The 16,696-nt window shown below is 37.9% G+C and overlaps 1 protein-coding gene across 5 annotated transcripts in view; it reads right to left on the bottom strand.

The window, feature by feature from the left end:
* Window positions 1-13,601, bottom strand: part of Dcdc5 (doublecortin domain containing 5) — a 328,880-nt gene extending 315,279 nt beyond the window's left edge. For 4 of the 5 annotated variants that reach the window (XM_011239882.3, XM_006500502.4, XM_011239885.2 and 1 more), the window contains exon 1: window positions 13,225-13,601. The gene's annotated coding sequence lies outside the window, so the exon portion shown is untranslated. The remainder of the gene's footprint in view (window positions 1-13,224) is intronic. The other variant, NM_177844.2, reaches the window with a different exon arrangement.
* Between the last annotated feature and the right edge of the window lie 3,095 nt (window positions 13,602-16,696).

The raw sequence follows: 16,696 nt of genomic DNA, 5'->3' as shown, positions 1-16,696 counted from the left end.
GCATATACCCAAAAGATGCCCAACATATAGCAAGGACACATGCTCCACCATGTTCATAGCAGCCTTATTTATAATAGCCAGAAGCTGGAAACAACCCAGATGTCTCTCAACAGAAGAATGGATACAGAAAATATGGTACATATACACAATGGAGTACTACACAGAGATTAAAAACAATGACTTCATGAAATTCGCAGGCAAATGGGTGAAGCTAGAGAGCATCATCTTGAGTGAGATAACCCAGTCACAAAAGAATACACATGGTTTGTACTCATGAATAAGTGAATATTAGCCCAAAAGCTCACAATGCCCATGACACAATCCACGGATCATATAGAGAAGGAAGGAAGACCAGGGTGTGGATGCCTCAGTCCTACATTGAGGGGAGAACAGAATGTGGGAAGTGAAGAGAGGGGGACCTGAGAAGGAGGGGGGAATAAGAGGGTGGTATCAGGAACTGGAGGAGATGTGAGAGAGGTACAGAGGGTTAGAAAATTGAACAAAAATATGTAGCAGGGGGGATGTGGAACTGGGGATAGCCTCTAAAGGGTCCCAGATACCACGGAAATGTGAGGCTCCTAGGATCCGATGAAGATGACTTTAGCCGAAATGTGCAGAGAAGAGGGAGATGGTACCTGTGAAGACCACCTCCAGTAGATAGGCACGACCCCTGGTCGAGGGATGGGGCCACCCTCCCATCTCAAAGTTTTTAACCCAGAAATGTTCCTGTCCAAAGGAAGAACAGGGACAAAAAATGGAACAGAAGGAGGGACCAACCGGAGACTGCCCCACCTGGGGGTGCGCCATGTCAGCAAACACCAAACTCAGCACTGTTGCGGTGGTCAAGAGGCAGGAGCTTGCAGAACAGGAAACTAGTGTGGCGGTTCCTTGGGAGGTCCGGCCAGCAACTGCCCAGTGCAGATATCGATGCTTGGAGCCAAACATCAGACTGGGCTCAGGGAACCTGGTGGGGGAGCTGGCGAAAGGAATGGTGGAGCAGAGAGAGATTGCAACCCCATTGGAAGAACAACAGAGGTTGGCCTGACCACCCAGTTCTCCCAGAGTCTAGACCACCAACCAAGGAGTGTACCTGGAGGAATCCATGGTTCTAGATACATATGTAGCAGAGGATGACCTTGCCTGACAGCAATGGGAGGGGAGGCCCTTGGTCTCGGGGGAGGTTGGATGCCCCAGTGGAGTGGGATGCTGAGTGGTGGTGCGGGAGAGTATGGGTGGGTGGGGGAGCACCCTCATACAGGCAAAGGGGAGGGAGGAGGGCAGATGTGAAATGGGGTGGTGGTAGAGGAATAACCAGTAAGCAAGATATCATGGGATGAGGGGTTGGTGGAGGGGTAACCGAGAAGTGAGCTATCATTTGAGATGTAAACGAATGGAGCATTAAATGCTCTAGTTACAAAAGTAGAAAAGCCTAAAATTAGGAAACCAACTTGCACTATGAGAAGGCAGAGAAGCAATGAACATTTAAACCCTGCATAAGCAGAAGTAATATTAATAAAACATAAAATCAATAAGATGGTAATAAACAATAAATAAACGATACAGTAAACCACATTTCTTTAAAAGTATCAATGGCCCTGATCAATTTTGAGCTACATCAATTTAGAAAAGCAGATGTTAGCAATTGCCAGTTTTAATAATTCAAAGGCAATATATACATACTTTAAGTGGATAGCAATAAAGAAAGAGTCATATGATTGTGTCTCTGGGTCTGTCTTTTCACATTAGATGGAAAAATTCCTTCAAAGAAAATTAAAATACTAAATATCAGTCTAAAAGAGAGAAGAGAGGGAATGGAGGCGAAAGGAGGAAGTCAGACTAGTCTGTAACTTAACGACAGCAAATACAAGGCTTGCCAGTAAAATACAAGCCTGCCCAACAAATAACATGCCATAAAAGTGATATTCTACACTAACACCATAAATGCTAAAAGACTCATTTCAGTCGGTGCAGAAAAAAAGGTATTAGGCAGAATTGAATGTGGTATTGTTGACAGAGCAACAACACTGAAAGAGAAAGTATCACAGCATGGAAGAAGCTGTTCGTGAAACACAGTGCTTAGCAAGATACACAGCTAAGATAATGAAGGCGTCCCACGCTGAGACCAAGAACAAGACAGGTGCCCATTTCCACACTATTCAATGCAACACTGAAAGTCTTTGCCAGAGAAATTAGTAGGACAAGAAATAACAGGTGTCCAAAGATGAGAAGTAAAATGATCTGTTTACAGGTGAGTTTATCTAATCTGTATAAAACCCTCGAGATTCCACACAAAAAAAAATATTGCAACTAATAATTTCTGCAATGTTGTTGGATAAGAAATGAACATATAAAGATCAGTAGTAGTTGTATACATAAACAATAAACAATCTAATATGAATTCTTTTAAAAAAACTTCATTACTATAACATCAAAAAGAGCGAAAGCACCTAGGAATAAATAAATATAATGAAGGAAGTGAAAAGCTTTATGGTGTAAACTGTAAAACATTTCAATAGGAAATGAGAGCAGATCTAAATAGAGAAGCAACCCTTGCTGTGGGCTGCAGTCTTCATATAGCTAATATGTTCATGTGATTGAGAGTAGCCTAGTAAGACAGTGTAATCCCCATAAAACATCAATGGCATTTTTGTGAAAGCAGAAAAAAAATCCTACAATTCACCCCCAAATCCCACATTGTCAGGACAATCTTAGAAAAGAGAAATGAAGGCACAGGCACCATAGTGACTGATTTCATGCTACACACTGGGCATGTAGTACACTCCTGCAATCCCAGCACTCAAAAGGCTTCATCATGGGTTCAACACCAGCCCAGGGTGTATCACGTGGCAGTGTACCTCAAAGGCAAAGAAACCAACAAACCACACTAAATAATAAAAATAAAGATTGTGTAGACATAGATATATAGACTAATGGAACAGAGCTCAGAAATCCTTATGTACCTGGCCATACTGCCACCTGTACCTCTGGTGGAAGTCCACATAAAAGGAAATGAAAGAAGGAAGTTTTTTCTGTTTGTCTGTTTGCCTTCACTTTCGCTGGCAAGTTCATCTGCCCTGTTACAGATGCATTCTGTCACTGGCATTAGAATCTGCTTCTTTGGGATTCCCAGGTAGATTGAAGACCTACTGAACAACTAACTACCAGATTTGTGGCTTTTCTGTAGAGGCAGCCATTGTTGGACTACCCAGACAACAGCCCACAAGCTTCTCTAAAAAAGAAAAAAAAAATCCTTTTCACATATATAGAACCATTCGGTTCAGTTCCCCTAGACAACCCTGACTATTAAACATCCCAAAGACACAGTGACAAGGTAACTGAAGAAGACATTACTCTAAAGGTTGTTACCCATCACAACTATGCCACCTGCCAAAATTATAAATTAACATGTGTATAAATAGTTCAGTTATTATGTAAGTAGGGCAATTATATAGTATGGAACTTTGCCCATAGAATTAATTTTAAGAGTAATCCTGCAAAATTAATCATTCTAAAATTCTATTTTGGCATGTCTTATTTAATATACTGTGAAACTTGTGGGAGGTAGAACAGCCTCATCCCTGAAGAGGCTCTATTTCTTCAGTGCCCTCACTGCTCCAATGTAACGCCTTCCTCTAACTTCATTTGCTGTAACTTCTCTTTATCCCGCAATGGTCACAGATCTTCTTGTACCAAAGTATAATGTATCTGGCTACCTGACTTCATTTCCAGCCCTCCAACCTGCCGTGCCTACTCTAAAAGTGACCAAGTCATGTGACCGTTGCCAATCTCTCTTGCTGTTTCACCTCATAAAAATATCTTACTACCTTGGTCTCAATTACTTTAGTCATAGTATTAATGCCAAAGCCGATGAATAGGCTAATAATCCCTACTGCATAAACTCATAAAATGGTACGTGGAATACAGTATTCTGTACGAACTGTATTCCACATGCCATTTTATAAATGTATACATAATACTTAATCCTCTCAGCAATCTAATGCAGTAAACTTCATTACTGTGCTCTTATCGATCAAATGAGATAACTAGAATCACTTGGCATCTGAGGTTAATTTCAATCTCAAAACTCCTTCCTAGCTTTGTGTTGATTTTCCTTTATGTAAATTTCCATTCATGGCATCTAAATCATATATTTTAGCACTTAATTATGTACTAATAAGCCAATTTCTTTCAAGTGTCTCATGGGTATTTTTGTCAACTATACAATAAGGCAAACTCCTTAAGGTAAGGTGTTGGACAGTTTTCCTGCACTCAAATCCCTAACTTCTACTATAACCACACCCACAGGAGACTTCACTATGTTTGTTTCTCTAAATATTTCTTTTCGGGGGATAAGGGAGACTCTTACTAGCCAAACAAGGCAAAGTAAATTTAATGATTGCCAGAATCATAGTCACTAAAGATGTAAGGTCATTTATAGGATCCTCAGAGATACTGAAGAACATAAAGATGTGTCTATTTGGCCACTAGAGAACGTATTGTGGCCATTGTGGTGTTCATTTACCCCATTTCTGTTTTGTTTTGTGTGTGAACACTAGAGTGACGTATCTACTGTCTCAGTTACTTTTGTATGACTGTGTCTATAATATCTAACAAACTACTTAAGAGCAGACTTAGTTTGTCTCAGGGTTTCAGCCATCATGGCAGGCAAGGCATCGTGAGCCTGGGCTGGAGGCTGGTCCCATTGTGGTAGACCAGGAAGCACAGAGTGTGCTGATACCTGTATCAGCCTTGTCGATGATGACTGGGCTTCATCTACAACCTGATGGGAGCAGATTCAGAAACCCACAGCCAAACTTTTTAACATTTTAACTTATTTCAAATTTAAGACCATATGAGGATGGTATCCTGGAGAGTGAGGGTTAATCATACCTAACTCAAAATCCTGAACATGGAGTATTCTAAACTCTAAAGCATCCTGAGAGCTGATGGACATCACAGGCAGAAAATTCCATTCCCAGGGGTTCACAGCAGGTGTGTGCACTACAAGTTCTGTATAAAACTTCCTATGGCACATGAACTCATTTAGTGATTCAACTTGAACCCCACTCCCATCCTGTTGTCTATATACATATATTAAAGTATCCAATAATGTCTGAAAGCCAATTAGTTTTAGTCCAGATATCTCAGAAAATGGAATCTCATCCTGTATTGCTTTACAGTATGTCACTCACCTCCAGTGTGCCAATCATAAGCTTTCTGATCATAACTGTGTCTTTTAATTGTGACATGATCCTCTGAAATTTCAACATTTATTTCCCAGTAACATATATTAAATGTTAATGAGTTAATTTTTGCTATGTCCTCTCTCCATAAATGATTATGTTTTAAAAAATTAGATTAAATGATTATTATACTCATTTTTGTCATATATATATATATATATATATATATATATATATATATATCAAGGAATCAATTATATTATTTGAAAATCAGGTATTTGTTGTAAGATGAGTGTTCTAGTTTGGTTTCTTTTGCTGTGATAAAATGTCCTGACCAGAAGTGACTTGGAAGAGAAAGGGATTTATTTGGCTTACGCATCCCAATATAGTCCATCATCAAGGGAAGCCTCGGTAGAAACAAAGATAAGACCCTGCAGACAGACACTGAACCAGAGACCACAGAGGTGCAATGTTTGTTGTCTTTCTCCTTCTGGCTTCCTTAGCTGGTTTTCTCATCCCACCCAGGCCTTACATGTCTAGGGGTGGCACTGAGTACAAGGCTGAGCCTTCCTACATATAATTTACAATGAATGAAATCCCTTGCAGATGCGGCGACAAGCCAATCCAGTGGAGACAATTCCTCAAGGTTTCCTCTTCCCCACTGACTCTGTATTGAATCAAGTTGACCACTGAAGCTGTAACAAGGGGTGTTTGTTAATTATAGTGAGAGGAAAGCATCCTTTTCTGAATAAACTGAGGAAAATCAATGATTTCAGAAAGGTTCCCATTTAATATTCGCCTTATATAGCCAAGCATGGTGGTTCTTGCCTATAATTCCAGCACACAAGGATAGAGGCAGGAAAATCAAGAGTTCAAGGTCAAGCAGCTGTATGGAACCTTGGGGGCCAATATGGACTGTGTAAGACCCTGTCTCATAGAACGATTCCAGGAAAGAACACTTTCTCTTTAATAATGTGTCGGACTTGTCAATTATCAATGATATTAACAATCACCTACAGCATTGATCCATATAATTAAGTAGCAACAGGAACTACCAGACAATTGTCAAAAGAGGTGGTTTTTCTTCTACTAAGAATGTGTCTTCAATACTATTTTAGTCCTTCAAGAGAACAAGAACAACAACAACAACAACAACAAAGGCCAGCATTCATATTCTTGTCCATTCACACAAGGCTCTCGGAGAGCATTATTACTTTTGGGAGGAGGGGCAGAAGACAGGGGGCCCAGGATGTTGACGGAACAGATAGGATGTCAGGTGAAGATAGAATGCTGTGCCCTCTCTAACCAGCTGAAGACCTGGCATGATTGTTTTCTTACAAATAATACCCGTGTGTGTTGAAACTGTTCAGGGAAGCTATCAAGCACAGTCTTTCACTTTGCCGCTGTAACTCTGTAAAATTTGTCCTCATTTCTGAAGCGTCGAGGGCAATAATACCTGCATGTGGCTGAGATAGTCAAAGAAAACTTGTCAGGGGTTCAGGTTTACTCTACTACAACGGACTCGACTCATTCTGGAGGTTACAGAACAAAATATTTTCTATTCAGTATGACTAAAAATTTCAAAATAGGATATATATGTCTAACAGAATTGTCACACATTAAATACAGAGAAAATACAGCGTAATATTTGAGGATAACACTTTGATCGGTAAATGAAAACAATAGTATACTCATTTCTGGTTTCTCCATTGTAGAACTTACACATAGGTATACGAAAGCACAAAACATGAAGCAGCATGTTTCAAATGCACTGCTCATAAATTAGTCTACCAGAGAACTCTGAAGGCCTCGTTCATGTGTATGTGTGTTTGTGTGTGTGTATAAATATATATATATATATATATATATATATATATATATATATTACTTATACAAATATAATACATGGAAGAAGTGAGATTCTCGCCAGTTGGATTTCTTATTGAATTAATCCACATATGCACAAAGTTACTGTACTTAGACTACGTATAGAAACTCTTAAAAACAGATTTTTATAAACTTCTCAGTGAAGCAGTCGCAACTTCAGCTGGAAAATGGTTCAGTAATGCTTCACTTACAACCAACATCCATACCCACTCTTTCAAAACGTGTTAGCAATGAAATAATCTACCCCTGAGAAGTTTTCTTTGACTATCTCAGCCACATGCAGGTATTATTGCCCTCGACGCTTCAGAAATGAGGACAAATTTTACAGAGTTACAGCGGCAAAGTGAAAGAATAGGCTTGATAGATTCCCCGAACAGTTTCAACACACACGGGTATTATTTGTAAGAAAACAATCATGCCAGGATTAATCAGTCAGGAAAAATAAAGTGGTAAGTTTTGTTATAACTTGAAAAATAAAGATAATCTTAGCCAATCCCCAGGAGCCACCCATACTTCATCAAAGAATCCATAATTAATTACTGACGCAGGAAAGTCTACGTTCTTTGCATGAGTCTCATAGTTTTTAGATTAAATATATTTGCAGTGCTACTTTAAGGTAAGCTGGCTTTGTAATCTTGAATGAGTGCTTCATATTAACAAAGGCAATATTTTCCATTGAGAAGCACTCAACCGAGATGCCATTAGACCTCTCTGTTTTTGTATAACTGGATTGCCATTTTTTTTTAAAAAAAAAAATTCTCTTTTTTGCCCCAAAGTGATTTTTTTTAAATGAAGAATTTTCATGGTAAAAAAAAAAGTTCAATTTGGAGCCAGGGATAGATATTTGACATTTGGTCACATAATTCTAAGAGGATTAGAGAAAAGTACAGATGGAAGATTTGTCTTCTGACCTAACTGCTTTATGACATGTCAAATGAGACGTTCTGTGACAATAAATGCGTCCCAGATAAATGAGAGAAAATAGACAGCGTTTCAGGATCACATTGTGTTCTGTTCCTCGTCCACCCCCCACCCCGAGAGCTATGATAATTACCTATGCACAAACTCTAGATGGCAACATTGCACTTACTGTACTTCCACAAAAGTGTCCCAGTCAGTCCCCACATACCCTCGTTATCAACATTTTATGTGCCGTGGATCTATAGCCTCTTATTATAAGTGTAATGAAGCAGAAGTTATTGAAGCCTTTATTGATTGCTCAGATCACAAGTTTACTGCCATACTGAATTGGCACCTTACTCGCTGAAGCAAACTGCTGACACCTTTTTTAAAAAGTGACAACTACATCTATTTCATGACCAGAAATCCATTTTCATCTCTATCAAGACAAGAATGCAATTTTCACTTCATTTAACTGATGTTAGGCCTGCTCAAAGCATGACACTTAGAAAAAGACACAAGTTTAAGGTTCTTAAAGTACTTCAAGTAACTAGGATGCAGCTTGGTTTCAGGGGGAATCAACAGCCAGTATACACTGTGAACAATCTAATATGCTAAAAGAGATTCCTATCAAAACTTTAAAGAAGTTTTACACTTTCAAAAGGACTCCACTCCTCCACTCTGTTCTCGTAATTGCAAAGGCAACACATTTATGGGTTAGAAACTACTCTAGAGATGTCAAAGGATGTTAAGAAGGTTGCTGATAAGCCAAACATTTTAAGTTTCATCCCAAAAAGACTAACTCAAGAAAAGACTCCACTTCCTTTGCTCTGTCCGGTACATACAGCATGAAGAGCCAAATGAAATGCTTGGTCTCTTAGCAGTAGTAAAGCTAACAGATGCTTTCAGCTGACCTAAAACATAGGACCTAAAATGCTTTCAAACAGCTTATGAAAATAAAATATTAAATTCTTTTCTCTTTTCATAATGAACAAATTTCTGCCAGCACTAAAGTAATTCAAAAATATTTTGAGTCGAATCATTTCTGATAAGAACAATGTTGTTATATTTAATATCTAATTATGAAACATATTGAAAGTATGGGTAAAGTCATTTGGTTTTAGCTCATAAATTTTTTAAATCTAAAAGACTGTGGAAATCTTAATTTAGATATTAACAAAATATGTTTCAGTTTTGAACTGTGAAACCTGTGCATACTGATATTATCTGATTTTTTTTTCTTTAATAGTATAGCCGTAAAGCAAACCCACAATAGAGTTGCAATTTGAACAGTGAAATATGAGTTTTTAAATAGAAATTCAGTGTTTGGATTTCTCAACCCAATGTATCAAATATTAAGCTTAAAAAATACGTGTAAATACACTGACGAAGGTTACTTTGCTTAAATTGCTTTCTTTAAAAAACAACAAGCCTACCAAACAAAAACTACATACAAAAATATTTAAATTGCCCAGACCAAAATCATGTAGCTCTCAACTTGACTAGGTAATGAGCTGATATAAATAACCCAAGCACTCATTTTCCAAATCAAACTAAAGAGATAAAGTGTTTTGTGCACTTTCAGACATAAAAACAAACTGCTGGTGTTTTTCAACTGTTCAGGTGAAGTTTAGGAATAGCCTCTAGTGCCTAAGACATGTTTGAGAGTTATTATTATTATTATTATTATTATTATTATTATTATTATTCATTTTGTTTTACATAAGCTAAAATTTAACTCCAAGTTGATCATCCTTTTCCAAAGTGCTATAATGTAGGAGGAGGACTGAGAGTCCCACTGTATCTCAAAGTTACAGAGTAAAACAGAAGCCGACAGGCCAGGGTGAAGGCAGCCAGTGGGGGTGGTGCAGCCAATTCTTGGCTTCCTGTCTGACACTCATGCGTGACTGTAGAAGCTCTAACAACTGAGATGGGTCGTTAAAAGTATTAAATGATTAAAAATGAGAGTTTATGAGCCCTTTTCAAAACCAATGTTTTTAATAAAAAATAAATTGCTATACATTAATTATGTAAAAATCTCTAGGAACTTTGTTAGTTTTAGGAGCAGAAAAATCAAAGAAATTGTCTAAATCAGGACGAGCAGCTTCCAGTGATGAAGTTCCCCTCAAATCATGCTTGTACCTCACACTGCCGATCAGTTCGCCCAAGCCCTAATTACTGTAACTGCCTGGCGCCCTTCCACGGAGGTTTTTTTTTTTTTCTTTCTTTCTTTTTTTTTTTTTCTTTCATTTTTTACAGTATTTCTGAACAGACTGACATATTTTGTTTACTGACAGCAACTAAAGCTCTGTGTAGGATCATAAATAAAGAAGATCGTGTTTAAAAATCACTAATATCATTTTAAGAGGTACTGCAGCCTTGTGTTTTGGCCTCTGTTTGGCTGTGTTAGCCATGAATGACAGCTTCCCTGCTTGAAGCACACAGAAAGCACAGCCTTGCTCATTCACTGACAGGACTGTGGCCTTTTCACACGTTCCTTCCACAGCAGTGTTTGTCCCCAAACACTGGAACTCGACACAATGGCATTCCTACTCTAACACCCCCACCAACAGCACCAGTACATAACAAGAATGCTAATGAGCTGGAGCTGGCCCTCATGAAAGTGTTAACTACATTTCATAGAAAAGTGGTTATGCTGTTCCAAAGATTACCAATTAAACAGATTTCTGCTTAGCTCTCAGCAATTTCCAAGATGTTTCCACTCTTGACAAAATACACGTGATAAATGTAAGGCTAAGCGACTTTAAGCTGTCCTAAATATAATATCTCATTTGAACACTCACGAAGCAGTATATATTTAAGATCACTGTAAAGTAATGTGCTTAATTCAGCCCCAGGCTGTAATAGCCAAGCTAAAATTTAAAATGAAAAAAAAAAAATTACTAGGGTCATAAATACAAAACCAGTAGCCCTGACTTTTCCTTTAAAGTTGCAATGTAACGATTTGTTTAAGAGACCTTCCTTTGGGCTTCTAGAATTTTTAAACCCATTATAGTTTAACAGACAACAAAACAATATGGTTTTCCTATGGGATGTCAAAAGTAGACTAAACGGAACTGATGTCAAAGTGATCCGGTCCTACAATTTTATAATCTTAAGAATTGTTAACAAAACAAGAGCCGCCCCTCGTCCACGTTTCACCTGTCTGGTGATTCCTGAACAGGGTGAGACAGAAAACTAAACAGAACCAGCTTTCTGGAAGGCCGAGTGAAGTAGTGCAGCTCAATGAATGCTCATTAATGCCGAGGGGGACACTCATAAGATAAAGATGTGGCCAGGCTTGCCAATGGCCAGAGGTGGCATTGTAACAGTGCCACTGCAGTGAGTTTTAAAAACATCGAAGCCATGGAAAGAGGACCCAAGTGCATATAATTAAACATGCGTGACTAAAGAAAATAGAATTTTTTGCAAACTTATGGCATTCCTCCTTGCTTTCATCCCTGTACTTCAGCTTACCTATAGCATGATGAAGCTTAACATTGTTACAATGCAGTAAGGCATAGAGGTAGAGAAAGTAGCAGAGAAACGAGACGTTTAAGGATTCTTAAACTTAGCATAATATTGAAATGCTTATAGAGTAGTTAAACGAACAATCTGCAACTAACTAAAAATGTAAAGTTTTGCTCATATTTACATCTAAGATTTAATAAATTATACTTGACAGCATTTTGAGTAATGACCTCTTTAAATTAAAGCAGCAATCCTCAAGGCATTTTTGCCACAGTGAACTGAACTCCTGAGTTTAGCATTTGTTTAGAGTGGCAGAAATAAGAGGCGTTGGCCCTTATTGTCCGGATGTCTTCTGTCTCACCAACCCTCACTTTTAATAAAACTTAGAAAGTGCTTATCTCCAGATTTTATTTAAACAGTGCTTTTCTTGAAATTACAATAAAAGCCATATGCTATTTTTTAACATTGAAAATAACTTAAAACCCTTCACTTAGTGAAACACAACTACAAATAAATTTAATTCAGAAAGGCATCATTTATTTTATAAAATCATTATATATTGAACATTAATATTTAAATATTAAACAATTAAAAGAACAAAAATTTTCTTATACTGGTTTTTGTATATGCTGGCCTAGTAGAACATTGGAACAGTCTGGATTTTTAATCAAATTGTCTATAGTAGTTATTAATCCTCTCTGAATCACTATATCTCATTAAAAGAAACTAAGTACACTTTCCCTAAAAATAAAGTCTGAGACGTCCCTGGAAGTTCCAAGAGCTTTGATGAACTTTCTTCTGCCCATCGTGTGTTGCAGTTCTCCGAGTGGACAGCAGGAGGTGCTGTGTGAACACCGAGCCTGTCATCTGGAGCCCAGCTCCCTCCAGTTTTCTGTGTGCAGTGAATAGTGAGACGCTTTCAAAATATTCATTTATCAGCGGCCGGTGGCCTGAGATAATGAGCCAAATTCTAAAATGGAACCTCCAAGTTTACAATGTAAACCCCACCCTTATTTAACACAAAGGTTGGCTTCTCTTAAGTGTTATGTTGGAAGATTTTTTTTTTAATGGTACAACCTTTTTTTTTTGTAATTATCCAAACTGCAACATTCTGGTTACAATATAAATCCTTTTTTAAGTCAATCAAATGTCCCAAAACTAATTACAAAACCATATGTCTTTACCTTCACACATACATGTGTGTGTGTATAAATAAACATACAACTATAGAATAAATGCACAGAGATTAAAAGGTAAAATCTAATTTAATTTAGTCAAATACATTAATTCAACTATACTCTGGATCCTGAAATACACAAGTTAAATAAGTATAATGGAATTAAGTTCTCTTGAGGAGAAGTTAGTTCACGATTCATTTCTGTAGAATCTGATTTGCTTTTAGACCCATTTCTACAATAGTGAGGTGAGTTTACACCAGAGGAAAAATGAGGAGTCTCAGCCTTCAGAGGAGTGCAGATGAATTCATTTCCTTCGTTGGTGTTACTGACTCTGGAATAACCATGTAAGGATCTGCTTTTCCTCTGCAGAGTGAGCAGTGAGGAAAGATGAGGCAGATGACACTCCATACCAAAAGACAGACACAATCAGCCCCTTTCTTGCTGCCTTTGAGATTCCAGAGCATTTTTGGCTCCCTTAGAGGCGCTGAGCTCACAAAACATGTCACGGTTCTTTTATGACACAATGCCAATCATTGCGTCTATAGAACCAAATACATCTGAAAAAATATATATAATACAGTACTTTTTAAAAAGGGATGGCTTACCTGCTTGTAATAATATTTTTGCAGACTTTAACCGTTGATACAAGGCCCCAAGAACTCCTTGCCCGTGCATCTTAGCCCCCAAGGGTCTGAAACCTTCTCCCTTAGAGACCCAAAGTGGTCCCCTCAAAGGACTGATGGAATTTTGCAGGCATTTTTCAAGCAGAGAAACTACTGGAGAGAAAAGGGGGAAGGATTCCTTTGACCCAACTGAGATACGCTGTCTGGAATGCAGCCTCGAGACTAGAGCTAACTCTTAACATCTATTATTTATGTCTGACCTGGGTTAAGTCTTAGCGAGGCAATTCCTGCGTTACCAGTGGCCACCAGGAAGGATGTATTTATATTGCGACATCCCCCCCCATGCAAGTCTCATAAGCTGTGTGAGCACACCTGAATAGTTCTGAAGTGTGCCTAACTAGCTGCATGGAGTGTCATGGTGTGCACTGATTGCCTTATCTTCTCATTTATCACAGATGAGTTGGAACCAGCCTTGCCGAAAACCTACTTGCATTGTCCTGATAAAAACTGTACGATCCATGATGTTTCAGTGTCCTGCGTCCTGTAGAGGAGTCCGTGTACCCAAAATATCACATCTGGAAATTATTTATAAAGTATGATCCACACCTTTATAATAAGCCTTCCTACCCCAGGCCCATCATTGGTATTCGTTAAAGCAACCCACGACACAGGGTGACAAGATTGTTTAAATAGAAAAGAGGAGAATGTTAAGCAAGGATTTTCTCATGCCTTTGTGTTCCCAAGTCCCCAGAATATTTAAGCTAGTGGTGGATTCAGGAATGCTATCCCAGCAGGGGCTGTGGAAGGATATTTACTTGTGGGCCTGTCATGTAACATCCATGTGGACTTGACAGATATGTTTATACACTTTGCACATGCTTAGCTGATACAGTCTTTCTAGTGTAAAATACTCAAATGACATGGCAGCTAGGTAATGTTTTCTGAAATTTAGTTTTCCCCTGAAAAGCCAGAAATAAATAACAAAATCTTGGGGCCCAGAAAAAAAAATGAATACATATCACTTTTATTTAACATGGTCTTTTCTTAAATGTATGTAGATCCCAAAGATAAACATGCAAGATAGATAGAGATCCTAGCAATATTATTCTTACACATATTTCTGCAAGGAAAATGAATTAAGCAGATCACAAGCTAAGGGCGTAGGTCTGTGCCCTTGGTTATGTTATATGTTGCATATTTTATGCAAAGAAGCCCAGCACTGAAATGGAATTGCAATCAAGCACAGCTGAGCTACTGAGAGGTTGAGCTATGCAAATGGCCTTTGCTACCTGTGTTCTCCTAAATCTTACTTTCAGCTAAGAAAACTTGCAGTTTAGGACACCTGGTTCTCCAGCTCCCTACCAAAGCCAAACTTAAAGTCTGGTGTGTTCGCTGCTTAGAAAAACGTTGGAGATTAAGAGGTTAAGATTTCCTACTGCTATGAGTAAAATCAAAAACATAAGCGTGATGTGACGACATCTGTGCAGAATTCTGTCATCCAGTTGGAGAAACTAACGCCTGAAATTCTAACAAGCCCACTTTTATACACACAGAGAAACTACTTTTCTCTATATGTTTTAAGTAAATAGGTGTCTTACACTTTCATATGTATAATAGATATTTATATTTTTATATTTACATATTTATATATTTTTATATTTATATAATATTTCTACCATATTATATATGTAAAATATAATATACATGACATTGTATATACTATAGAAGAAATAATAATAATTTTATTTAATAATAATATTTCAAAAATAAAATGGGTAAGACAAGTCAGTTTTGATGACAGTTGTGTACAACTAAACCCAGTTTAGAATCATAAGCATTTTCAGTTTGCTGACACAATATCCATAGGTTACTACATATTTGGTTTTGATTTATACAGATTTAATTGTTTGCCCACTCAATCCAGCACAACTCTCAAATACTGAAAAGCACTACTTATAGTAGTTAGTATAGTTGTTAAATTATTAAGTTAAATAAATTAGGAAGCAGGTGGTAATCATAGAAGATTTACACCCTGGAGTTAAACTCAACTTTAAACCTGAGAAATTTTCATGAAATTCATCAGTCTTATTCCTCTCTATCAAACACAAAAAAACTTTCAGGTTCAGCCCAACCTCAGAAGCTCACTTACTAGATTTTTCTGAAAAATGACTTTTCAGACTTTGTAATCTTTATAACATTTAAATATATATATATATATATATATATATACAATTTGGGGGAGGGGGAAATGAGACTTCAATGTATACTGAAGTGCCAGAACTGGTATTGAGTGGAAAACTACTCCCATGTGCCACACGATTTACATAATTAGGAAAACTATGGAAACCAGAAACAGTAAAGCAAAGAAAGCGGTATTCACAAGCAGGTTGTATAAGGAACTTCAGAATCTGCTCTGAACTTGTTGAATAATCTGTTCAGTATTCCAGCCTCTCCCTGCTGGAAGCAGGTCCTCATTATTACCAGGAGAGCACTAATAAAGGTTAGCCTCTGAACTAGGGATTAGAAGGCCCTTTCTTTGGGGACGCTTCAAACTAGTAACTTTGATGATCTTGAAAAGGGAGACAAAGCACAATCCAAGAACAAACAGTGTTTCCACTAAGCAGGAAGGTACAGAAAACAGAAGAAAATGATAGTCTAAATACTCGGGAAGGAAGCGTGAAGCAGTCTGTCTGCTGTGCTGAAAATAAAATGTATTCAACACAAGGGAGGACAGTGTGCTACTTGGGGGAGGGATGAGGCAGGCAGCCTAAGATGTGTTTTTGAAATGTAAAAGAATAATTGGTTTGCTGAGAGTCACTTGAGTCTTCAATACAGACCATAAATTTTAACAAGGGATGGCTGACTTTTTAATGTATTTTAATGCTCATAAAAGATCTTATTTGTTTAGTTAATTGGTTGGTTTCAGTTTGTTGTTGTTGTTGTTGCTGTAGTTGTTGTTGCTGTAGTTGTTGTTGCTGCTGCTGCTACTGCAAGACAAGGTCTCACTATGTAGCTCTGGTTTGCCTGCAACTCACATAGTAGCCCAGGCTGGCCTCAAACTCATGGTGGCTCTCCTGCTCTGTCTCCTGAGTGCTGGGACTAGAGGTGTAAGCCACTGTGTTTGGTTTTATAAGAGTTCTTAACCAATGGTTTTTGTTCTCTGTGTGGTACCAGTCTTTTCTCTTTCCCTGTAGACAAACCGCATCCTGTTCTATAAATATGTGCAAGAAACTCGACCAACTGTTTAAAAAGATCAAGCAATACAGAGGAGTATCATCTGCATGCAGATGGAATGGGCTCCAGGATCTTGTTTTCTGTGTCCTTCAAAACCATGTGTCTTCTTTAGAGTGATGCTCACAAGTATTCCCCACTCAAAAAAGCTATTTATGTATGGTTAGTGTTAGTGTGCAAAGCTACATATCTGCATTCCTTCACATACAGGAGGCCTTTACCT

This window comes from Mus musculus, chromosome 2 (assembly GCF_000001635.26).
Source record: "Mus musculus strain C57BL/6J chromosome 2, GRCm38.p6 C57BL/6J".
Taxonomy (NCBI): Eukaryota; Metazoa; Chordata; class Mammalia; order Rodentia; family Muridae; genus Mus; species Mus musculus.
This window is presented reverse-complemented; position numbering and strand designations above follow the sequence as displayed.